Genomic DNA, 21533 nt, shown 5'->3' on the forward strand with positions numbered 1-21533 from the left:
ATTTTGTCTATGGGACTCTCCTACCTTCTCATCCAGTGTATAATACTGACCACCTGTAGAGTGAATGCTGGAAAACCACAGGAGTCTTTGGGTAAGAGTTGGGTTTTACCCCAAGGAAGAGAGCCCAGGACTGCAGGAAGTTGAGCATTTCACTTCCCACTCTGACAGGCACTTTGTCTTTGTAATTCCTCTCTTCCAACAGAGATTAGTGCTCATGATGTCTTAAGGAAACCGAACAACTGTGTCCAACTTATTAATTGTCAAACAAGCAATTCATAGCACAGTTTAGGGCAAAAACATACAATTGGGATATGTGAAGGGTCACTGGGATGGGATGATTTCCACTGTTTTCTGAGTTCCTGCTTCTGAAGTAGAAGTGTCAACAGCAGTAGTGAAATGTTCACTGTGCTTCAATGATTCCTTGCTTGCACGAGCCTTTCCAAGATGCTTACTTTCACATACAAATAATCTTAGGTGCTTAGATGATGGCCCTGTTTGACATGCGGGCCTGCTTTATGGATGAGAAAATTGCACAGGTCAAGTGGTAAGTTGAGCAACCCTGTGGTGGACCATCTCTGAGAAACAGTAGGTTTGACTCTGTGGTGAAGCAAGTTTGTGTACGTGCTACAACGCAATGCCTCTCAATGTTCTCTCCTGGTGTCTTCAGGCCCTTCTAGCTGGACTGTATGACAGCAATTTTGATTTACAACTACTTACTCTAGCATAAGCCAAAGATTTCTATGCACATGAATGAAAGTTTGCTGCTCAGTGTGGAACAAATTAAACCAGCTTATGTTTTTCTGGGGAAAAATATGTTCTTTCAAATATTCATATTAATCACCAGTGTGTGTTCTTTGAAACAGCCACATCACTTAGTAAAGGCATAGGAGCATGGTGGGCAACACAGGTGGGTTGTCAAGTGGACAGAGTTCAGCCAGTGCCAAACTTTTCTTAACCTACACTTCCTAAGAGGTTGCTTAAGTGCCAAGAACTGCAAATACCAAACCCAATTATTAAGAGCTTCTACCTCTGTCAACTCAAGAGAGCTGTAGAAGAGTAAGACCCATAGTGGGTAATGTGTAGAGACTAAGATTCTGGTATGATCCAGTGTTCAGGCTTGCCAGGAAAAGGCTGTTGGAAGACAAGATCTTTGTTTTTGAAGGATAGGTTAGATTTCATAACACAGAGAACAGAAAGGAAAAGGCAGGGAGAACAAGAGCAATGTGCACAGAAGAAACTGCAAACGGAGAGGGGAAAGACCCTAAGGAAGACTGCAACCAATGCCAGGTCTTCATTTTAGCCGAAAATATTATTATGAGATTTTATGTCTCAAGGTTACTTAAAAATGCCATCAGGCGCTGGAGAGATGGCTCGGCCGTTAAAGGCTAGGGTCACAACCAAATATAAAAATGCCATCAGGACTGGGTGGTGGCTCAACTTGCTTTGCAACCATGAGAACTTTAATTCAATCTATAGAATTTATGTTGAGAAAAAAGACATTATTGTGTAATGCTAGTTACCTCAGGGTTGAGAAGGCAGAGCCAGGCCTACCAGGTAAGCTGTAGGCTAGATAAAAATACAAACAAACAAAATTCTCTCTCTCTCTCTCTCTCTCTCTCTCTCTCTCTCTCTCTCTCTCTCTCTCTCTCTCTCTCTCTCTCCCCCTCTCTCTCTCTCAACAAGGTGGGGGGCTCAGGTAGTCAAGTAAAGATAGGCTATAAGGCTTGATGCAGACTGAGTTCCATTCCCCATATCCAGATGGTAGAGGGAGAAAAAGGAGCTCACAGGTTAGCCTCTGATCTCCACATGCACACCATGGCGTCCTCCTCCAAATAAATAAGCAAAAGAAAAAATACCTAGTGCCCAAAAAGGTGGCTCATGCACTAAAGGTACCTGTCCCTAAGCTTAATCCTCTATCAGAGCAACCACAGGGTAGAAGGGGACAGAAAACCACTCCCAGTAGTTGTCCTCTGAACTATAAATGTTTGATATAGCAGTGTAATTAAAATAATAAAACAAAACCAAGGTAGATGGCTCTTGAATAATGCTGACTAAGGTTGTACTCTGGCCTCCACACCCATGTGTACATAAGTGATGTGTAAGCACACACACACACACACACACACACACACACACACACACACAGCCACACACAGTCACACACACAAACACACACATGACACACACAGTCACACATACAGACACACACACACACATAGTCACACACAGTCACACACACACACAGACTCAGACACATACACACACTATTTTTCTTAGACATGAGGGCATTTCTGGGCAATCTGTAACTAACACAATTTTAAATGTCTTTGATTTTTACTTAGTGTGGACAATTGCTGATTTCTTTCTTGTCTCTAGGCACACAGGAAGCGTTGCCGATTCCCAGTTTGAAGTTGCCATGTGAGGCACAGAAGGTGGGGGCTCAGTCCTTCAGTTACTGGAAAATGAAAAGGACATTAACCTATAGGCTTAGTTGTTTTCACATTTTAAGAGAGAAAATGGAAACTGATACATTAAAAGGCTGAAAGTCATGGGAAACTGAGTGGTATTATTCTGCTTACGTATTTGCGTATTTCCAATTGTGTGTGTGTGTGTGTGTGTGTGTGTGTGTGTGTGTGTGTGTGTCACGCGCACACACGCCCAGGTAACTGTCATTAGTAATTAGGATGCTAAATGTACAGTCACATGCACGTTTATTTTTTTGCTAAGTATTACGGGTGGTGTCACACAATAATGAGAAAATACAAAAGGACAGAATCCTTGCAGAACAAGGAAAATTTGCCACAAAAACAACAAGGCAAACAGTAACTGGTGCCCAGTATAATCACATTGCCATTCATTATGATTGAGGCACTCTGTATAGTCTAATACAGGATATATTATTACAGTCACAAAATATCTGACTATTTGGAGCATCTTTCATATTTTTCTGACTTTAACTTGACTAAAGATCTCTATGGAATTATTTTCATTTCCTGGGCCCCAGTTTCTTCATGTATGAAAATACGTTCTCAAAGATTACTTGATTCTTCTGTATCGTGAGCGTAGGACCACAATAGCATGTCTCATTGTCCTCCTTCAACGTGAGATAACCTGCATCTATATTTAGAGACATTTTGTAGTCTGAAAAAAATAGATGCACACTGAGTCAGTGGAAATGTCGTGAATACAGAGGTTTCCATTCTAAGAGGACATAAACCACTTGTCAGCATCCTTTGAAGCATCTGGAGCTTCATTCAGTTTTCTGAGTCTGAGTAAGCAGCAGGCAGCTTGTAGGGCTTCTGCAGCCTACTGAACTTTCACTACGCTCAGGTTACAAAATCAAGAACCCAGGACGGTTAACCACTTTATCCTCCCTGCCCTTTCCTTACGTAGAGAAGAAAAGTTTCCACCAACACCCATTTTTTGGGGTGGTGGTGGTAGAGTTTGCTATGTAGCCAAACTGGCCTGAACCTACCTATGCAGCCCAAACTGACCTCAAAATTATTGCCCTCCTGCCTTGGCCTCACAAGGGGTAGATTATAGGTACAAGCAACTGGGAGCCATCTCGTCTGAAGAAAGGAGATGAGTGCTAAAGAGTCCCCAGTAAGATGCAGAGTGGAGGTTCCTAGGCCAATACCTACTCCCTTCAATGGAGCTTTCTTCTAGCAACGTAGCTCAGTGATCTAAGGGTCCATGCAATGACGTGGTCACTCGATAACCATCCCTGCGTCAGCCTCTCGGTTACTGAGGATGAACTTCTTGGGGTCATGTTTCCTCTGTGTCCTTACCCTCTGTTGATTTCTTATCTATAAAGTACTACACAGTTGACCTCACTGCGTCTGAATCTTACCGGAATAGCACTACCCAGGCAAATAAAGCTGCAAGAAAAAGCAGCCAAAATATACTAAAAGATTCCATGATAATGAATACTCTACCATTTTGGGTAGCAAAGATGTTCATTTTTTCTTGTCCATTTGTAATGATGTACAAGAGGTTCCTTCTCTCAGAAGGAAAATGACTTCAATTATGTGTTCTTATAAAAAAGAAACATTGAAATTATCTTCTTTTCAAAAGGTAGAATTAGTCCCATTTTAGAGCTGAAAGCCTGCCAGAAAAAAAAATATATATCTATATTTCTGATAGCCCCCCTCCACATAGCATTTAGCTGTGACAAGTTTTCACTTCTCAATTTCCTGTGGCTCCTTCTACTTCTAGATTCTTACTGAATGTCCCATTCAACTCTTAATGCTTCACTGCCTAAAGGGGTGAAGTCCTCTTTCTGGCCAAGGGCAGGAGGTCCGCTGGGACGCTTATGTGTCAGTGATGGCTCAGGGAGAAGTCACGTGGTTAGGAGAGGATTGGCATGGTCCTTGCCAGGGAGAACCCAAAACCTCTTTGTCATTCTCTTGCCCTCACACCATGGGCTGTGGCCGCTCCACCACAGTTTTTTAAGTCAACGCTGCAGTTCCAGAAGAGGACTGATGAACCTGTATTTCAGCAAGCTGAGGTTGTTGAAAAGCTACTACAACCAAGGGCAAGCAAGGCTGGGCGTCCATGAGGAAGATGCAGTGCTAGCACACCAGGGTTCTGTGATGCTCTAACAAGCCAAAGTGGCCCCCATCCCCCATAGTTACCACCCTTCGGCTCCCATGTCAGAGGTGATAGCCCCAAGTGTTCCTATGCTTGCTGACTTTGAGCCCTGGTATCTTTTAATCCCCTAGGAGTTTGCTTTTCTATTACTGCTCTCCTCATCTATAAGTTGAAAAGTAATTTGTCTGATTCATACAAAGAAGTACTGTGTAACACCAAGTCTAGCTGTCGAAGTAACTAGAGAAGCTCAATGGTGATTTTCTTCTTGAAGAACAAAGTGAAATGCTTGTCTACTGGTCTTTGCAGTGACCCCACCTTTCTATTGGTGTGGTATTCTTCATCTTCAGAGTATGTTTTATCAATTTACAGAAGAACTATGCGTACTTTTGAAAATAGGTCTCCCGGGTTGGGGATTTAGCTCAGTGGTAGAGCGCTTGCCTAGGAAGCACAAGGCCCTGGGTTCGGTCCCCAGCTCCAAAAAAAAAAAAAAAAAAAAAGAAAATAGGTCTCCCAATACTGATGCTAGTAAATGCTTGCTTTGTTGAACCTCCGAGATGCTAACCTTCCTGTATAGTACCTTTGACACTGAAACGTAAATCAATAATATAGGCTCATGGTAGATGGAGACTGGAATAACCTTTCTCTCCCTTTCCTGCCCTCCCACAAATAGAAGCCATAAATAGTGATGCCACACCATGCAGGAAGAGACGAGCTGGCAAAAACTAGTAGGTTCCTCCATTTGCAGATGCAGGGAAGTTGATGCCACTGCCCTGTGTCACAGGCATTGCCCTAATGCTTCTGTTCTTATACCTCCCAGGGTGCCTCCTGAGGAGAAAGCAAGTCCACCCTGGTAGTGAGAGGACCCCTCTCCATTTTCTCTACAGGGGCTAACAGAACATATTCCTATAAAACCATGATGTCGAAAATCTCTGTGGTCTCTAGCCTATCAGTTAGGCTTCATACCTTATGCAAACAGGTTTGCCATTAGAAGGGTAGAAGAATGTTGGACATCTCATTTATTTTCACTCCACAAAGACGGATGACACAGAATTCTAATGAATGGGATGAACTGTCTGCGATTGTGTTTTCAAAATAAACCATTTCCTTGCTTGTGCCCTACCTCAGAGGGCTTCCTAGAGGGAAAGATTTCATCTTAATTTGGGGGGCTGGAAAAGGGCGTAGGTATTTGCTCCTTTTTTGTGAAGAAAGATTTCGTGGCATGTGTTGTTCCTTTGGGGGATGAGAGTGGGGGAGGGGGCTCTTGATTTGAAGACACATTCATTCATTCATTCATTGAGACAAGGTCTCATAAAAACCTGATATTGCACTTGCCATGCAGTGAGCCTGGCCTCGAACTCCTGATTCTCCCTTCGCCATCACACAGTGCCCAAGGCAGGCATGACAAGTGTGTGCCACTGCACCTGGCAAGAAACCACACTTTCAATCGACAGACATCATAGTTTGTCTCTTACCTGTCCTTTGGCCTTGACCTTGTTTCTAGCTTGCTGTCTGTTCAAAATGAAGTTTCCCTAGTCACTTGTTATTAGGGATGCAGACTGCCCATGTTCCTGGCTACTCTACTTTTCTTTCAGAGTATATTAAAACAGTGTTCCGCGCAGACGCCAAACTGACTGAACATCAAGACAAAACAAAATACTAGAAGTCCAGCGAAGTGTCAATGATGGAATATAAGCGGTTTATTTTAAAATAATTTAATTAGAATTTAGTCAAGTGAATGGCTTTCAGTAACTAACAAATGTACTTTTCAAAACACAAGGCTCCGCTCTCCTCTTCAGTATTTTCCATGTAAGATCAGGAGAGCCAGGGGAATCCAGAGGAGGCCAGGTTGAGAAAGCGAAAGGCCTGAGCTTTTAGTCTTCTATGCGAAGAAACACTTTCCCACTGCACAAGCTGTTTCTAGCTGGTGGGATTGACAGATGCCTGAACGTGACACAAGACACTGAAATAACATGCAAATCCGTTTTCAGTCTTAATATGCAAATGCGGTGTTTGGCACACCACTTTCCATGGCTGAGGTAAATTTCTGTTTTTGAATTCTTCGTGGGAAATGCAAACCAGCAAACAAATGGTTAACCCCCCACATTTTCACCTAACAGGAGGTGGTTTTCATTTGAGTCAGAGGGTGTCTTGCTCAGCAATCCAAGGCACCTGGGAGGCAGAGAAAGGCCACTGCCACTGTGAAAAGGCCACCATCTACAAACAAGTTTGCCCTCTGACAGGTGATCTTGTGGGATGCCTGAGACTGCAGGGATGTAAGCAAGGCGCCTAAAAGGGAATAACAGGGGGAAAAAAAAACCCTTTTTTTGTTTGACTGATGAGAAGCCAATCACAGAAGTTCAGCCTGGTAGGGAGATAAACTGGACAGACAGAACATGAGGAAGGAGTAAGAAGTTCTTGCTCTTAGGTCTCCAGCAGTAGAGAAGCTGCAAGCTCAACTAAGTCTGCATAAAATTAGTGATTTGAGGCTGCGCAAGTATTAGGAACTCATGCTCTATTAAGGCAATCATCACAATGGCTGTGATACGTCTCGCTCGACAATTTATAATTCGGTCAGGAAATCAAGGCATGTGAAGGAAAAACAAAAGGACAGAGAAAAAGCAATCAGTGGGGCTGAGGTGCTTAACTCCCACATTTTAGACTCACTTCGGCTTTAATTCCACACCCACTAATCAACAGTTGCCACCCGAGGCAAGATATTTAGATTATTAAGATAAATATGTATTAGTTACTTAAAATATAAATGTGTGTTAATAGAACTTACGAGTTAAGTAAGGCAGCCCATGTAAGCTATTGCACCCTGTGGTGGACTAGAACTTAATGCGTCTGTGTTAAACGTGCCCAGGCTGTGTGAGTTTTGTATAACGATCATTGGATAATGTCAATTCAAGAAGAAGAATGCCCTTGTGCCCTAAACAAGACAAGAGGAGCAGGGGCTTGACTTAGGTCTTGAAGGGATACAATTCAGGAGAGAGAGTAAGCACCATAAGATTAAATTCCCTTGGGGTTTCCTGGGTCCTTTACAGTGTGTAAGCAGCCTGGTCCAACACTGACAATCTGTCACATCAAGGCCCTGGAATTTCCTTTCCATTCTCTTCCCCACCCCCACCTTTCCTTATTCAGTATGAAGAAATAAATCAAATCAGCAGTTTGTTAGTGGGCAACGGGAGTGATTTGGACAGAACCACACTCATGAGTAGCAGAGCCATGAGTTAAGTCTGGGCCTTCTGATCTTAGCTCAGTGTTTTTCCACTGATCTACAGCTATCTTTATATATTCATTTAGAAATATGAAACTTACATGATCTATCATAAAGGTTAATCAAGACAGTCAACCTCACTGATTAAAGCATGATGCTAATTATACCAGAGGCTGGAGACTAATGCGGCCCTTCTTGCTTTTGAAAACACTGATCCTGGTGTAGTGGATAAAGTGTTGGCTTTGGGACAGAGCACTGTGAGTGAAGTCACAGCACTTACTCTGTACGGTTTCTTTTTAAACTTACCATTAGCTTTTCTAAGTATAAATGACATGAGGAACAGGAATTTCAGAGCCATCACAAGTGCTATGCAGATGATACATGGCATGTGCTAGTATTTAACAGTGGCTCAGGATTATTTGTGCTAAATGTTCACACAACCTGTCAAATCTGAGCTATGGATGTCTTTCAAATGTGGCAGGAAGGGGGATGAAAGAACATGAAGGACTTAAGTGTCATTCGTCAACAATGCAGGGGGCGGGAGGAGACAGGGTCTGATCCTAAAGCTAAGGCAAGTGGCACTGCCATTTCTGATCAATCAGCCACGAGATGTAACCACCGTCCTACCAAAGGGATATCTTATGAGTTCCGAGAGTTTGGCCTACGTTTATATGATTGACTGACTGATTTATAATTCGGGAAACTGAAAGGCGTTAAGGTGAACTATTTAGCGGGTACCAGATAATACAAAAGCATCTGTGAAGGTTTGATACAGAAGAATAAGCTCCCAATTTTGAGAAACATCCCCAGTTTTAATTATTTCATTCAAAATTAAGCACAATCAAACTGCATTTCAAAAGCTGTCTCCTTTATCAATGTCAGACACAAGGGTCAATGCTAAACCTCAGAACAGATGAAAATAAAAACGTCTTTCACCTTAAAAGCTCAAGTTGAGAGCCATCTCCTAATGACCAGTATGAGAAGATTTCCTGTCGGGCTCTGTCCTAATGATGGATAAAATATTAGGGAGCCGTCCTACTTGCTGTGAAAACCAGGCCCTCTCTAAAATTCAGGCAGCATCTCTAGTTTTGCCAAGCTTTCTGGCTTTAACAGAAACAAAGCACACTGGATATCATTTAGTGGTTGATGAATCCTTTGATTTATAATTTAAAAAGGGAGGGTTGAGGAGGGAAGTGGTGCCGTTCAAGGTTATCTGAAAATGGAGGTTGCAACAGAAGCAAACTCTGATCAGAAAAGCAGGTCTAACTCCAAACTGGTTTGTTCCTCTTTCCACCCCAGAAGGCTCCCTCAGAACAGTGGCATTCTCTGGACGCTCGGCAAGGCATGCCCGTTCCTGCAAGAAACTCAGGAGTCCTAATCTACACTAACGTGTTATCCTGAGATCCGAAGACGGAAGTCTCTATAAAGTGAAAATCACTGCTGTTATTCTTGGCGAGTATACACAGACCAGCAACAGCTGGTACAGACAGATGTGGTCTACAGCGAATTCCATGTCTGGCTGTGCTGATGCCAGCCCTCCACAGAGTTCTTTTTCTGGACCAACATGGGGCGTTTCTCCTCAGTCCATGCACCCCACGGGCTCACTGCCATCAAGGTGAGGTTAAAGCCCTAAGAAGCCAGCACCAAGGCCCCTCCCTTTTTGGTCTTTATTGCTATTTCCCAACAACTTGACTTTCTAAGAACAACACTAACGTTTTGTGGAAAGATTTTTCCTTGTTTGGACTTTATGAATCCCTGGGAGTTGCAACAGTAATATCTATAAAACCACTATTTCATGAATGAATTCTCCCTTTAACCTTTGAAATAAACTATCAAAGGAAGTATTTTTGAGGTTTTATTTATGTTTCTTTTTGTGGCTTTAAACAAGTATGCTTTAAGTTGCCATGCAAATAAAACGCCATGGCAGCATCTTCACGCGCTTATGTCATTACGGTTTAACTTTATTGGTTTCTTCCCTCCAGCCAGCTCCCTTCCTCCCTCTCCTTTTTTCAATATTAATTAATTAATTATCTGTTTATTTTGTCTGTGTGTGAGTGTAGTCTGTGTGCGTGTGCATGCGCGTGTACGTGGAAATGAGAAAGAGAGAGGGACAGAGAGAGAGAGAGACAAAGACAGACAGAGAGAGAGAGAGAGGCGGGGGTGGGGGGAGGACAGAGACAGAGACAGATGTGCCAGGTTCCTCTAGACCAGTGATTTTTTTTTAATCTGAGGTTCATGACCCCTTAGGGGCTCACATATCAAAAATCTTGAATAACGCATATTTACATTATGATTCGTAACGGTAGCAAAATTACAGTTGTGAAGTAGCAATGAAATAATGTTACGGTTGGAGGCCACAATAACATGTGGAACTGCATTAAAGGATCACAGCATTAGGAAGACTGGAAACCATTGGTCTAGAGCCTGAGATACAGGTAGCTGTGCTCAGGAACTGAACTCAGATTCTCTATTAAAACAGTCTGTATTCTCAGCTGGGGAGCCCCCTCTCTAGTCCCTTACTAATCTCATTGTTGCTATTTTCCCTTCATTCCCCATGAGAGAAGTTCTTGGATGCTGCACAGATGAGCAACTGGGAAATAATGAAGTAAATAAAGTGTTTAAGATCACAGAGCTGGAAAAGGAGGAGATAGGATTTATCATAAACCACAGTAATTCTGGAAACTTTCACTGCTAGAGACCGAGAAGGTAACCCAGGGTATCGCTATAATCAGGATGACGTGTATTTGCTGTAACAATCCTACAAATACAAATGTAGTATTACATCATGGTCACGAACAACGGAGAGCTCTCGATGTCTTACTAGCACCATCATTCCAGTCGGAGTATTAGGTAGAAACCATGCTATTACTGGCTCTATTATTTTCCTGAGCCCCAGCCCCAGGTCACTCAGCATTCTCCCAACCCTACTGAGCACGCTTCTGTCTCTTCAGCTCCTGGTGCTACTTGACTATCCACGGAGGCTTTTAGAGACGAGCAGGAGACATGAAGCGTGTAGTGCTTTAACTTGGCACAATTATAATTACAGCAAGATGACTGTAAATGGCACAGTCATTATGAGAGTATTATTAACCAAATGCCTAGCAGGTGGTTTACTAAAGAGACTAAGGAGATATGGGCCCTGTCCTCTTGGAGAGAAAAGGAAAGAAAATCAGAGAGAAATCTACAAACTCAAGCAAAATGTAATGAAGTGTTAACTCTTCTCCATAGCAAAAGGGGTGTTGCAGTTGGAGTAACGGAGAGACACACGTAAGAGAAAGTAACATCTGGACCATGTCTTGGGTACAGGTGACAGGGGGACACCTGGGCATGTAGACGCATGGCCTCTCAGGTGAAGAGCTGAGGAGGAACAGGTGCATCGGCTGGCAGCCGATTTGTTTCAGGTGAGCCTAGGGTCAGGCTCCTCACTGTCTCTCTGCTCCCCATATCCCCTACTGTCCACGCTGAGTAGATAGATAGAAGTGCGTTTTAGTGAAGGGGTGGAAAGTGTCTGCAGATAGCATCAAGCCACACAAGAGGTTGCTGAGTGAGCTGTCTGCAGATCACCTCAGGACCGAGGCTCACACAGCAGGCCAGCTGTTCCAGACGAGGCCAAACATTACTCACTGAAATGCACGCTCTTGCTGCTGATTTTTAAAAAGTGATTACTTTAATGAGAGGCTGGAGAAAATGAGCACGGCAACGACTCAGCATGCAGGAGGAAGGAAGGCCGGGTAGTTTGGGATTGCACTGAGATGGCCATGTTTCCGGGGGATGGGGGGAGAATGGAAGCTGGTTACTTTCATCTTTCCCTGTGTTAGTTTCCATAGACTTGTGAAAGTATTTTTGTGTGCTGACTTTAGATAAGAGTTTAGCGGAAACACTCCCCATCCACTGCCTGGGCACCCACAATCCAGTCCATGAGGCACCTTCATACAATGCTGACACTGTCATACCGACAGACTGGAAGAGTTCAACATCAACTGCTTCTGTGACTTGATTTACAATTACATGTAGTGACCAAGAGTCAGGGATTTATTTTCTTTTCCTCCTCCTTCTCCTCTTCTTCCTCCTCCTCCTCTTCCTCCTCCTCTTCCTCTTCTTCCTCTTCTTCCTCCTCCTCCCCCCTCCTCCTCCTTTCCTCCTCCTTCTTTTATTATCAAGAATATATAGAAATATAGAAACGAAGGACACAGCAGCCTGGCCAGTAAGAACTCTAGGTTTTTCTTCATAAATTTTCCAAATTCCATTAGACGGTCATTTTGTTTCTCGAGGTCCCGTTTCCCTGTGTTTAATGTTCATCTGTTTCACACACATTTCTTTTTTCATTTTCAACAAACTACAGAGCAGAAGAAACATCAGGCAAGCATAGAAGATGCACAGCAAGACTCTACAAATCCTTATCACACATCCTGGCAACTTCCAACATGGCAATTAAATGTTTTAAGATTTATTTATTGTGTACAAGTGTCTTGCCTGCACATATGTATGTTCACTGTGTTCATGCCTGGTGCCTACGGGTGTCAGAAGAAGTTTTTAGATCCCCTGTTACTGGAGTCATAAATGGCTGTGAGCCATCATGTGGGTGCTGGAAATTGAAGCAGGATCCTCTGGAAGAGCTTAAGAGTTAAGTGCTCTTAACTGCTGAGCCATCTACCCAGAACCATGACAGCTAAAATTGGCTAAGGCGATCTCTACTCTAAATACTTGCAATGCATCCATTTTCCCTGCTTAGGTATTTCCCCTTTGCCCTCATTCAGCACGGGGATAGAAAGCACCAAGGTGTAAGCAGAGAATGCTAGCTACCGCAGCCAAGCCAGAGACTACCTCTAGTCCCTTGCCTTAGCAAAACATGTGTCACTGCTGGTATGTTTTCCCTCCTCTCTTCCCAAGCTCCAGGACATGTTGGTGAAGTCTATGCATAACTAAAGGTGAAACTTTATTAGTCCAAATAGCAGAACTTATCGGACACTGGCAGATAAATGCGCTGGTAAGCACTTGAATGTGGAAGTGAGAATATGCATTCTATAGAATTCCCCATGGTTCCAAGAGTTCCAAGTCTCATTAAGGTAAAGGTGGCACTGTTTACTCTCTAAGAAATATATAAATTCAAGAGGCTGATGTGGAGATAAAGAGTCACATAGAAAGATGTTCTTGAATGAGGAAACATAGACCAAGGCCTTCAAGGAGGTGGCTGAAGTCTAACTAGGAATGCAAGAAAAACAAGACCCATCCAGGACTGTGTGGCTCTGGGCCTTCGTGGTCGTGAGAAGCAAAGTGCTTCCGGAAGGAGGGGAGATGGAGCAAGCAAGGTCAGAGGCCTCTCTCTGTGTGTGACTGACTGCTGAGACTTCGGTACGTATTTATAGAACCCATCTACGTCTCTGACAACCTATTTAGCATCCTTTAGAATGTGTTGTCGTTACTTGTGAGAGAAGGGAATGTGGAATGAGGCCAGTTCCTCCATATTAACGTGTGCACTGAAGAAACACTGAATACATTTTTTTGAAAAAAGAAATGGGAGGTAAACCCTGCTAATAAATTTCTTTAGACAAATGAGCAGGGCCTTAGAATAATGTGTGATTTTCTTTTTACATCAACAGAAACTTCATGCTACTACAGCAAACTTAGATTCAGTTTCTCCAAGCTCTAATTCCTAAACAGCAACAGCAGGGGGATCAGATCTCGGGACTGAGATGCTCCACTGGGCAAGAGAATCAGGACTCAGAAATCAGAAGACCGCACTGTAACCTGCCCACAGGCCATCTTCTGATTTTGGAGTACACTGCTTCAACTTTGAATTAAGTAGGTATGGACATGATTGGCTGCTGGGAACAATAAGTAACTAGTTAAGCACTTGTTACACATAAATGTTGACAATATGCTGGGTGGAAGATGGTGCTCCTAACTGACAAGGTTTACCTTGTCAAAGCCACAGGAATAGATGACAGTATTTCATAAGCCAAAGAACTTTTCTAAACCATAAGCCAGAACAGAAGCTCAGAATTCCTCAAGTGTTAGCCAGGAGAAAAAAAAAAAAAACAATTAGCACTTCCTTCTCTCTGTTTCACTGAGCCATTAGCATATCATCCACATACAGGTAGCACAATGTGCTATAGGATTTCAGGCTAGTCACCAGCTCCTCTGGGACTTAGTCATGCTTCATGAAACAGTGACTATCGTGAAGGGTGACAACTCCTACCACAGGGACTTCAGAGACTTTTTTTTTTTGGAATGAGTGAGAATTGAATTGTCAAAACGCTCTGAAAAGTTTCAAGCACAGACCAGGGATAGCCAACACCTCCCCTTTAAGACACTTGTGAGAATGACTGTGTCACTTGCAAATACAATTGATTATATAAGCACAATCAAATCACCATGTCCTGCCAAGGAACTTGGTTCTCCTTGGTGAAATAATAGCATTTTGGCCAGAGAGTAAATTTCATCATTTTCTCTTGACTTTGGTTCTGACTTTTGCTAGATGTACTCCTGGGATTAAGCAGCAGAGCCCAAGCATTCCCCTAGCTTAGCTCATAGCATACAGTGTAGGGATTGACCAAGCAGAGAATGGGTCTGCTGCTGACCCAACTCAAACTTGACTTCTCCCAATTCCAAGGCATCAAGGGATGAGCCAGGCTGTGGAAATTCACTGAGTCTCAGTACTCAGGTAGGAAACTTGGTCAACCTGTCTCTTCCTTTGCTCACTCAATCTTTCTACACTTCCTTCTCCCAAGGTGAGGAAGTAGCTGTAAGGATCATAAAAGAAGCAACAGGGCTAGCATTTCATGCCAGCTCCCTCTGTACCGTGCACACACCTTTTCAGATGAGTTCAAGTGCCTGCCCTCCAGGAGCTCACAATCTAGTGGGAGAATCAGAAAAGGAACTCAATAGACTGTGAGCTCCTTGCGGGTAGGGACCACCTCTATTATTCTTCCTCGTCTTGCCCTTAAGTGGGATGTCTGCCATGAAAACAGGCTTCCAGTACATTCTTATTGAAAGCATGAGCCGTAGGAAACATTTGTATTTAAAAACCACAAACCCAGCCTTATTCACAGCTTATCTTCTCAAGCTTCCTCTCCTCTTCATCAACACTATTACTTAGTAAGTGCATGGCACCCCTGCTAGACAACCTCCTCTTCCACATTCTGTATGTCCTAACTCTCTCCTCTAATTATCCTGGCAGTAGGTCCTGTTCAACATAGGACGGCATGGGCAAGCAAATGTGAGAAGGGATATTCTTGTACTGCTCCTGAGTCATGAGTACACACCTTATAAATACCAGGGGCAGGTCAGTCCAACTGAGGGCATCTACACGGCCTCAAAAGACAAGGATTGATCTGGGCCACTTAACTCTAAAATCTAAGGCTAAATGACATTGTATAGGAAAAAATTCAATCCTCTTTTACATTAATTAGGCAGATGACATCAGAACAAAACATTTTTCTTTAAACTAGCACATGAGTTATGCCAAGTTCTACCTTCTAAAGGATATGGGTTTCAGCCAAAAGCCCATCATATAGATTATTGTTTTTCTCCTCTCAAGTACTTAGAGGAAATTAAGTCTTCCTTGGCATGCAGCAGTTCTCAGCAAGGTCATGGGTCTTTCTACAGTAGTTATGTGGGGCAGTTAAGGTAAGAACTTTTGCCAACAAACAGAAGAGACGTCAGTGATTCTTGAGGATAAGAATACCAGTTCTTATGTTTGCTTACTCTAAGTTTTGGTGGAGAACAAAAGAGTCAGTAAGGAGGTTGATGACATTCCAAAGAGGGGTTTTCATCTCTGTACTCAGCATTAGAGTAGACTATGGTGCAGGACGCAGGCAGCCAGGAGACTGCTTTCCACTGGGATGGGAACTTGACATCACTGTTTGCTCATCTGCAGAGTGAACAAGGCAGAATGGAACTAGAACATTTCTCTTAGAAACTAGAAATTAGGAGGAAGCCTGGAAAGAAAGGCAAAGCATAACTAAGTGGATGTCTTTGTTTTGTTTGTGATGCACTGAGATTAACCAGGCCTATCTGTATGACATGGCTTTGGAATTATTCCCTGTGGCCTGCTGAGTTCAGGAGTGGACATATAACTAAAGACAAAGCTAAGAGAGGAACTGTTGGAGAGCTTCACTGAGGCCTTCAATCAACACCCCTGTTTCTCCTAACCACACATGAGCCAGCTTCCTTTGGTTTTCCCCCTTAGCTTAAGTCGGATGCCTGATACCTGCTTGAATACAGGCAGCTTTCACATCCTTGATGTTGTGGTTCCCCTTTCCCCTGTTCTGTTTCAAACTTCCTGCAAACACCACATAGATAAGAAACCCAGCAGAAGCCAAGATGTAATTAGCTGCACTCTGGTGCAGCCCTCGCTACATGAAGACCATGTGTGCCACCATACGTACTTTCCCACACTCTCCAATTTGGTCTGTATACTCCAACAAGTTCTTTATGCTACCTGCTCACCAGAATCACTGGGGACTGAATTCACAGTAAGTCTTCCCCAAAGACCATCACCTCTGTCTCTAGCTAAGGACCAGGAAGTTAACAGTATTAGATGGGTGACTGGGGACAAGAACAGCTGCGACTTAACCAACAGAGGGCATGGGCTATGTCACCTTTTATTTCTTCATTAATTAAAATTAACTGACATCCCCATGGGTATCATCCCATAATATGCATGAAGAAAGTTAGCACTACATAGGTCATGATCATCAACATTTTGGTTAAAGGCTATCTAATCCCAGGACTGGACATTCTAGGCTGAGTGGTTATTGCCCTGACAGTATCAAAATATTTTATGGTTTCTCTTATAGAAATATCCATCACTAGTCAGTCTGCAATATAAGGTGTGGTGATAAGTCAGAGTTTTACCTTAAAGGAACCGAGAATTTTCTATGCCTTCCATCCTCATTGGTAGAGGCTGGAAGCTACAGAAAGCCAGCCATAGGAAGTATTTATTTGCCAAGATTCATTATCACTCCTTCATGCTATTATCCATAATCATAAAGACTGCATTTACTGGCATTCTGTGTAGGGCACTGGACCAAACATTTTATTTAATAATCAGAACTTCCTGTGAAGCAAATGCAGTTAATGTCCCCAAAATATGGATGAGGAAATTGAGCATTACATGGTCATGAGTGATAACATTTTGGCTCAAGGCCGTCTGACGCTGGCCCTAGACATATGAGGCCAAGGGGATATTACCCTAACTATATCAAAATCATCACCATATAAAGAACTGTGCGTGGATAAAAGGTTCTAGGAAGTGACAAACCAGAAATTATTTAAAGAAAAGCCGGGAACGTATCCCAGGAGGGGATGGCAGACACAAGCGACCCAAATCCACTGCCTGTGAGGCGCACGGGGCTGTGGCAAGGGCTGACCCGCAGGGGAATGCTCTGGCTTACACGGCTTTGTACATGGGAACTTCCCTTGGGAGGGCATCTTTAAGCAGTTGCTTTCTGACCTCAAACCGAGTTCTGTGCTGGACCTAGGATACAATCTCTCTGCTAAGCTGGCCATGCAGCCAGGCCTGCCTAGTGGTGCCACTTAGATAAACCAGGGGAAGCGAAGAAGGCTTTTCCGGCCTGACTTAGAGGGAGGGCTGTCATATCCCACCACTAAGCTTTGTTCACATCCCTTTTATCACCTACCCGCTCTGTTCCAGATCAGTTCACTCCATGCTCTCAACACCATCTCAGAGACCATTTTGGACCACAGGCCATCCACTGCTCATGCTACTATTATGAACACCAAGAGACACATCTCACCGCACTCCACCACACACACACACTTTAGTGTTGGTCCACTAGTCTTCAGGTTCTTGTCCCTTAAACTGCCAACCCAATAGAACATATTTTTTCCAACTTGTTTTTAGAGAATAGAACAAGAGAACATGTCCCAGAACTCACTGCCTGGCCCATTACTGTTAGCTGTATAGTCTTGGACAAATAACTCACTTTCGCTATGGCTCAGCGCCCTCTAAAAATGAAGATAATTGTAGCAGCCACACATGCAAGGTCTGTTTTAGGAATGACGTGGGTAACAAGACAGAAGAACAATGTTTGACATGTAAACACTTAATAAGTAATAAGCATGTGTCTCTGAGGCATCACCCACTGAATTGTACATAACGCAGTTCTGTGCCTGTCAATGAAGGGCTTATTTCCCTAAGGATACCTGCACTTCGTAGGGGGTGGGGGGAGGAGCTGCTCAGGATCACTGCTAACCCCGGAGTCTACTGAACTGCGCTGCTTAATGACCGTCATGATGACATGGCCCTAGGACTCTCTGGTATAAATACCTCAGGAGTCTCTGGTCTAGTCTGAGCATCTTCATCACCCTATAGCATGTTTTCAACAAACACACTAGAGAGACCTAGTAAAAAGAAAGGAAATTGTGTTTTCCTTTCAGTGTTGTATAATTTTGATTTCATATTAACATGCCTCAGGGAATAAAATATGTATTTACATAAAAATTCTGGTAATGGCATTTTGAAAAGTAATTAAGTGAAACACCAGCTTCTGGCTGCTAAGGGCTCCATCTCTAACTCTAGGGATGCGATAGGACCTAGGCTGTCTACTCCTCCAAACATTCATTACTCAGGAGCTTCCAGGGAGTGGTCCAGCTCACCTACTCACCTACAGCTTCTGGATCTTACTTAGCCTTGTACTGGCCAGTGTAACTACAAGGACAAGGTTAGTGTGTTCATAATGTCAAGACCTATGCTCTCTTCTTCTCTGCTCAACTTTGACCTCCAACGATGTTCAATGGTGAATTTACCAACTAGGATCCAAAGTTTTAGAAGCCAGATAGGTCAATTTTTAATAACCTGCCCTCCATATTAAGTGTGCTGGATGGGAATTTCGGAGTAAGTTTCAAACTCTGCAAGGCTGGGAATCTATACAGATTTATCTGGGAGAACTGTTTATTGATATAAAAATCAAATCAGTGTAGGGTTATTGCTTAGATCAACCTACATTGTTTGCTTTTGGGATATGGTCTTGTTTCGTAACCCAGAATGCTCCTGACCTCTGGATCCTTCTGCCTGGGATTTGAGACATTCAACAACTACACACAAAACTATAATTCTGATAGTCTAATACCTATGTATCTAGGAGTATAAAACTCAGGCTATGGAAAGTATAAAGGCTTAACACGTTATTTTAGTCACAAAACTCTAGGACAGAGGCTCAAAATTCCCATGGCAAGTAGAGGATGAACCTTGTAGATGAAAAGACACAATCTGAACCAAGTCATTTTATCTTGACAGCCTCAAGCCAAGGGTCCCTTCCATGATGTCACAGCTGACTGGGAATGGTGTGCAGAGAGGTTTCCAGGTCCATGTTCACACTGTAAGTGTAATGTCTTTGCACTTACAGATTACGATGTCTTGACACACAGCCCAACTATGCACTTACATTGGCTTTATCCAAGTGGCAGTAAATATACAGAGAAGTAGAGTCACAAATGCCAGTGCCTGCGCCCTCAGGCACAACTCTAAGTGCTCTCACTCTGAACACATTTCAAGGGTTTTCCCTGCATTTGCAGTTGTGCGATTCATTTCTACATTAGGAAATAATCAGGGTATATAGTCAAAAACTCAGGCAGGAAGGCAGAAGGACACAGCAGCCCTTACAAACTGTTTCCCTAGGAAACCAGGCAGAAGCAGGATCTTGACCAAATATGGAACCGGCAGCCAGAATTTGGAAATAGAACTGAGCTGTGGCCTGGTGGGAAACCCCAATATTCCATCTTCTAAATGATGTTCAGGAGGGGACATCTGGGTAGGGGGAGGTTTTGTTCAGTAAATCTTAGAGAACGAGTGTTTCCTCAAATGATAATTTCAGTAAAAAGACCCCCCCCCCCGCACAGGTTTCAGCAAGTTTTCTTAGCCACTTATGAGAAATGAAAAGAGAAAGAAATAACTCTACAAGGAAAAACCATGTCCAAGGCCTGACTCATGGTCAAATGCAGAAGCAGACTTGTGAATCTGCACAGACTAGACATCCCATTACCTTATTACCATCTGTCTACATGAGCACAAAAATAGGCTTTTACAGAGTTCCTGGGCTACTCACTGCATTGCCACAGACTTTGCAACATCCTACAGAACTTAAGATCTCTTTTGTACAATTTTCAGTGACTCACCCTACCCACATGCGCTTGAGATTAAAAGCTAATGTTACTTTTTTCCCATATTTTATCATTTTTTTTATATTCCCTATAAGATACAGACAGAGACAGAGACATGGAGAGGGGCAAGGAGGCAGACAGACTCGGCTCAGGAGGGATCTATGAGTGCAGGTGCTTGCAGAATCCAGAAGAGGGTGTCAGATCCCCTTGGGAATACAGTTGTGGCTGCTCTGAGCCACCAACCCTGGGCGCTAGGAACCAAACTCTGATCTCCTTCAAGAGCAGCGAGCTCTTAACTGCTGAGCCATCTAAGCCGTCCTTTTTTCCCCACAGCGATCCTTTTAGAAGATTTCTTTTCAGGTTTTGTGTGTGTGTGTGTGTGTGTGTGTGTGTGTGTGTGTGTGTGTGTGTGTGTGTTTGTCTGTGTGAGTGCTCGTGTTTGTGTGTCTGAATAAGGGGATATGGGAATATGAGAAATGAGTGCATTTCCCGTGGACTTTACTGTGATCTCAGGGCACTGTATGCCCTGTTCTCATTCACAAAGGAGTGTTAAGCTAAAGAGAAGAAGAGGGAGGTCCCCAAGAAGAGACAGTGACTGTGCTAACAGCTCCACTCTGCAGCCAATTTCAACGTAAGGGTCTGTGTGTTGTAGGCAGCAGGGCTTCGGGGCTGCTCTTCCAGGCTGTGGTGTTTGTTTGATCTCGCTCTCCGGTGCTGCACCTTGGCTCCCATCTCAATAAGAATGGTACCATTAGAATCTTGTGGTGATTATGGACATGCTAGAATATTCAATTCAACTTAGTCATTAGTAAAGGTTTTACTGTGCTTCTTGGCATGAGCCACAATCAGGATGAAAACAAACTTCTTCAACTACCTGGCCCTAGTTCTGCACTAGATGGGTCGGCTTTCTCTCTTCCCTCAGCCTTTATCCCTGCCAACAGCCCAATAACAAATGTCACATGGGGGGGGCCTGGCCCAGCAGAAGCCATAAAAGACACCAGCAGGGTCAGAGCATGGAGAAGCAGAGGAGAAATCAGCAACCTGGGGAAGTGTGGAGTGAGAGCTGTGTGGTGTGCATGTGTGTGCATTGACACATGGCAGTTAGGCAAGGGGGAGGAAAGAAAGCCCTATTCCCCAAAAGTCACACCAACTGCATTACCCTTGGATTGAAAAGTCGGTGATTTGCATCATGAATTTAAACCTGGAAGCAATTTTTCCTCGTGAGAGATTTCGTACATTGCTATTAATAAAGAAAATTCCCACAAGAAAGATTATGGACCCAGAGAGCTGGAGTTCAAGATTTTGTTTGGCTACTGTCTATCTTCGAGACCTTGGGTAGGTTCTCAGGACTCAAGTTTTTCAACTTGAAAAGGCACAGGATACAATATGGACTTTTATGCACTTTGGCTGATTGTGGTGAAGCTTGAACGAGGTAATAGCTTCATTCCCTCAGCTAACAAATCTTCCTTGAGCTTTTCCTTCTTGCCAAGTGCTGAAGTGAGGCTCCCAGCAGCCAACATAGCAGCTTCTCCCTTACAGAATTCAGTTTGTATATGAATGTGTGAGCTTGTTCAATATAAGCAACACACAGACACAAAAT

The 21533-nt window shown here is 43.4% G+C and overlaps 1 protein-coding gene and 1 non-coding gene across 19 annotated transcripts in view; both read right to left on the reverse strand.

Annotated features, from left to right (window-relative positions):
• The window catches only part of Lpp (LIM domain containing preferred translocation partner in lipoma), a 641914-nt gene that overhangs the window by 173556 nt on the left and 446825 nt on the right, over nt 1–21533 (reverse strand). The gene's annotated exons all lie outside the window — the stretch shown is intronic.
• On the reverse strand, nt 14637–14722 carry Mir28 (microRNA 28). The gene has a single exon (NR_031834.1). It is a non-coding gene; the product is annotated as a microRNA 28 (primary transcript).

The sequence above is a fragment of the Rattus norvegicus genome, chromosome 11, assembly GCF_036323735.1.
Source record: "Rattus norvegicus strain BN/NHsdMcwi chromosome 11, GRCr8, whole genome shotgun sequence".
Taxonomy (NCBI): Eukaryota; Metazoa; Chordata; class Mammalia; order Rodentia; family Muridae; genus Rattus; species Rattus norvegicus.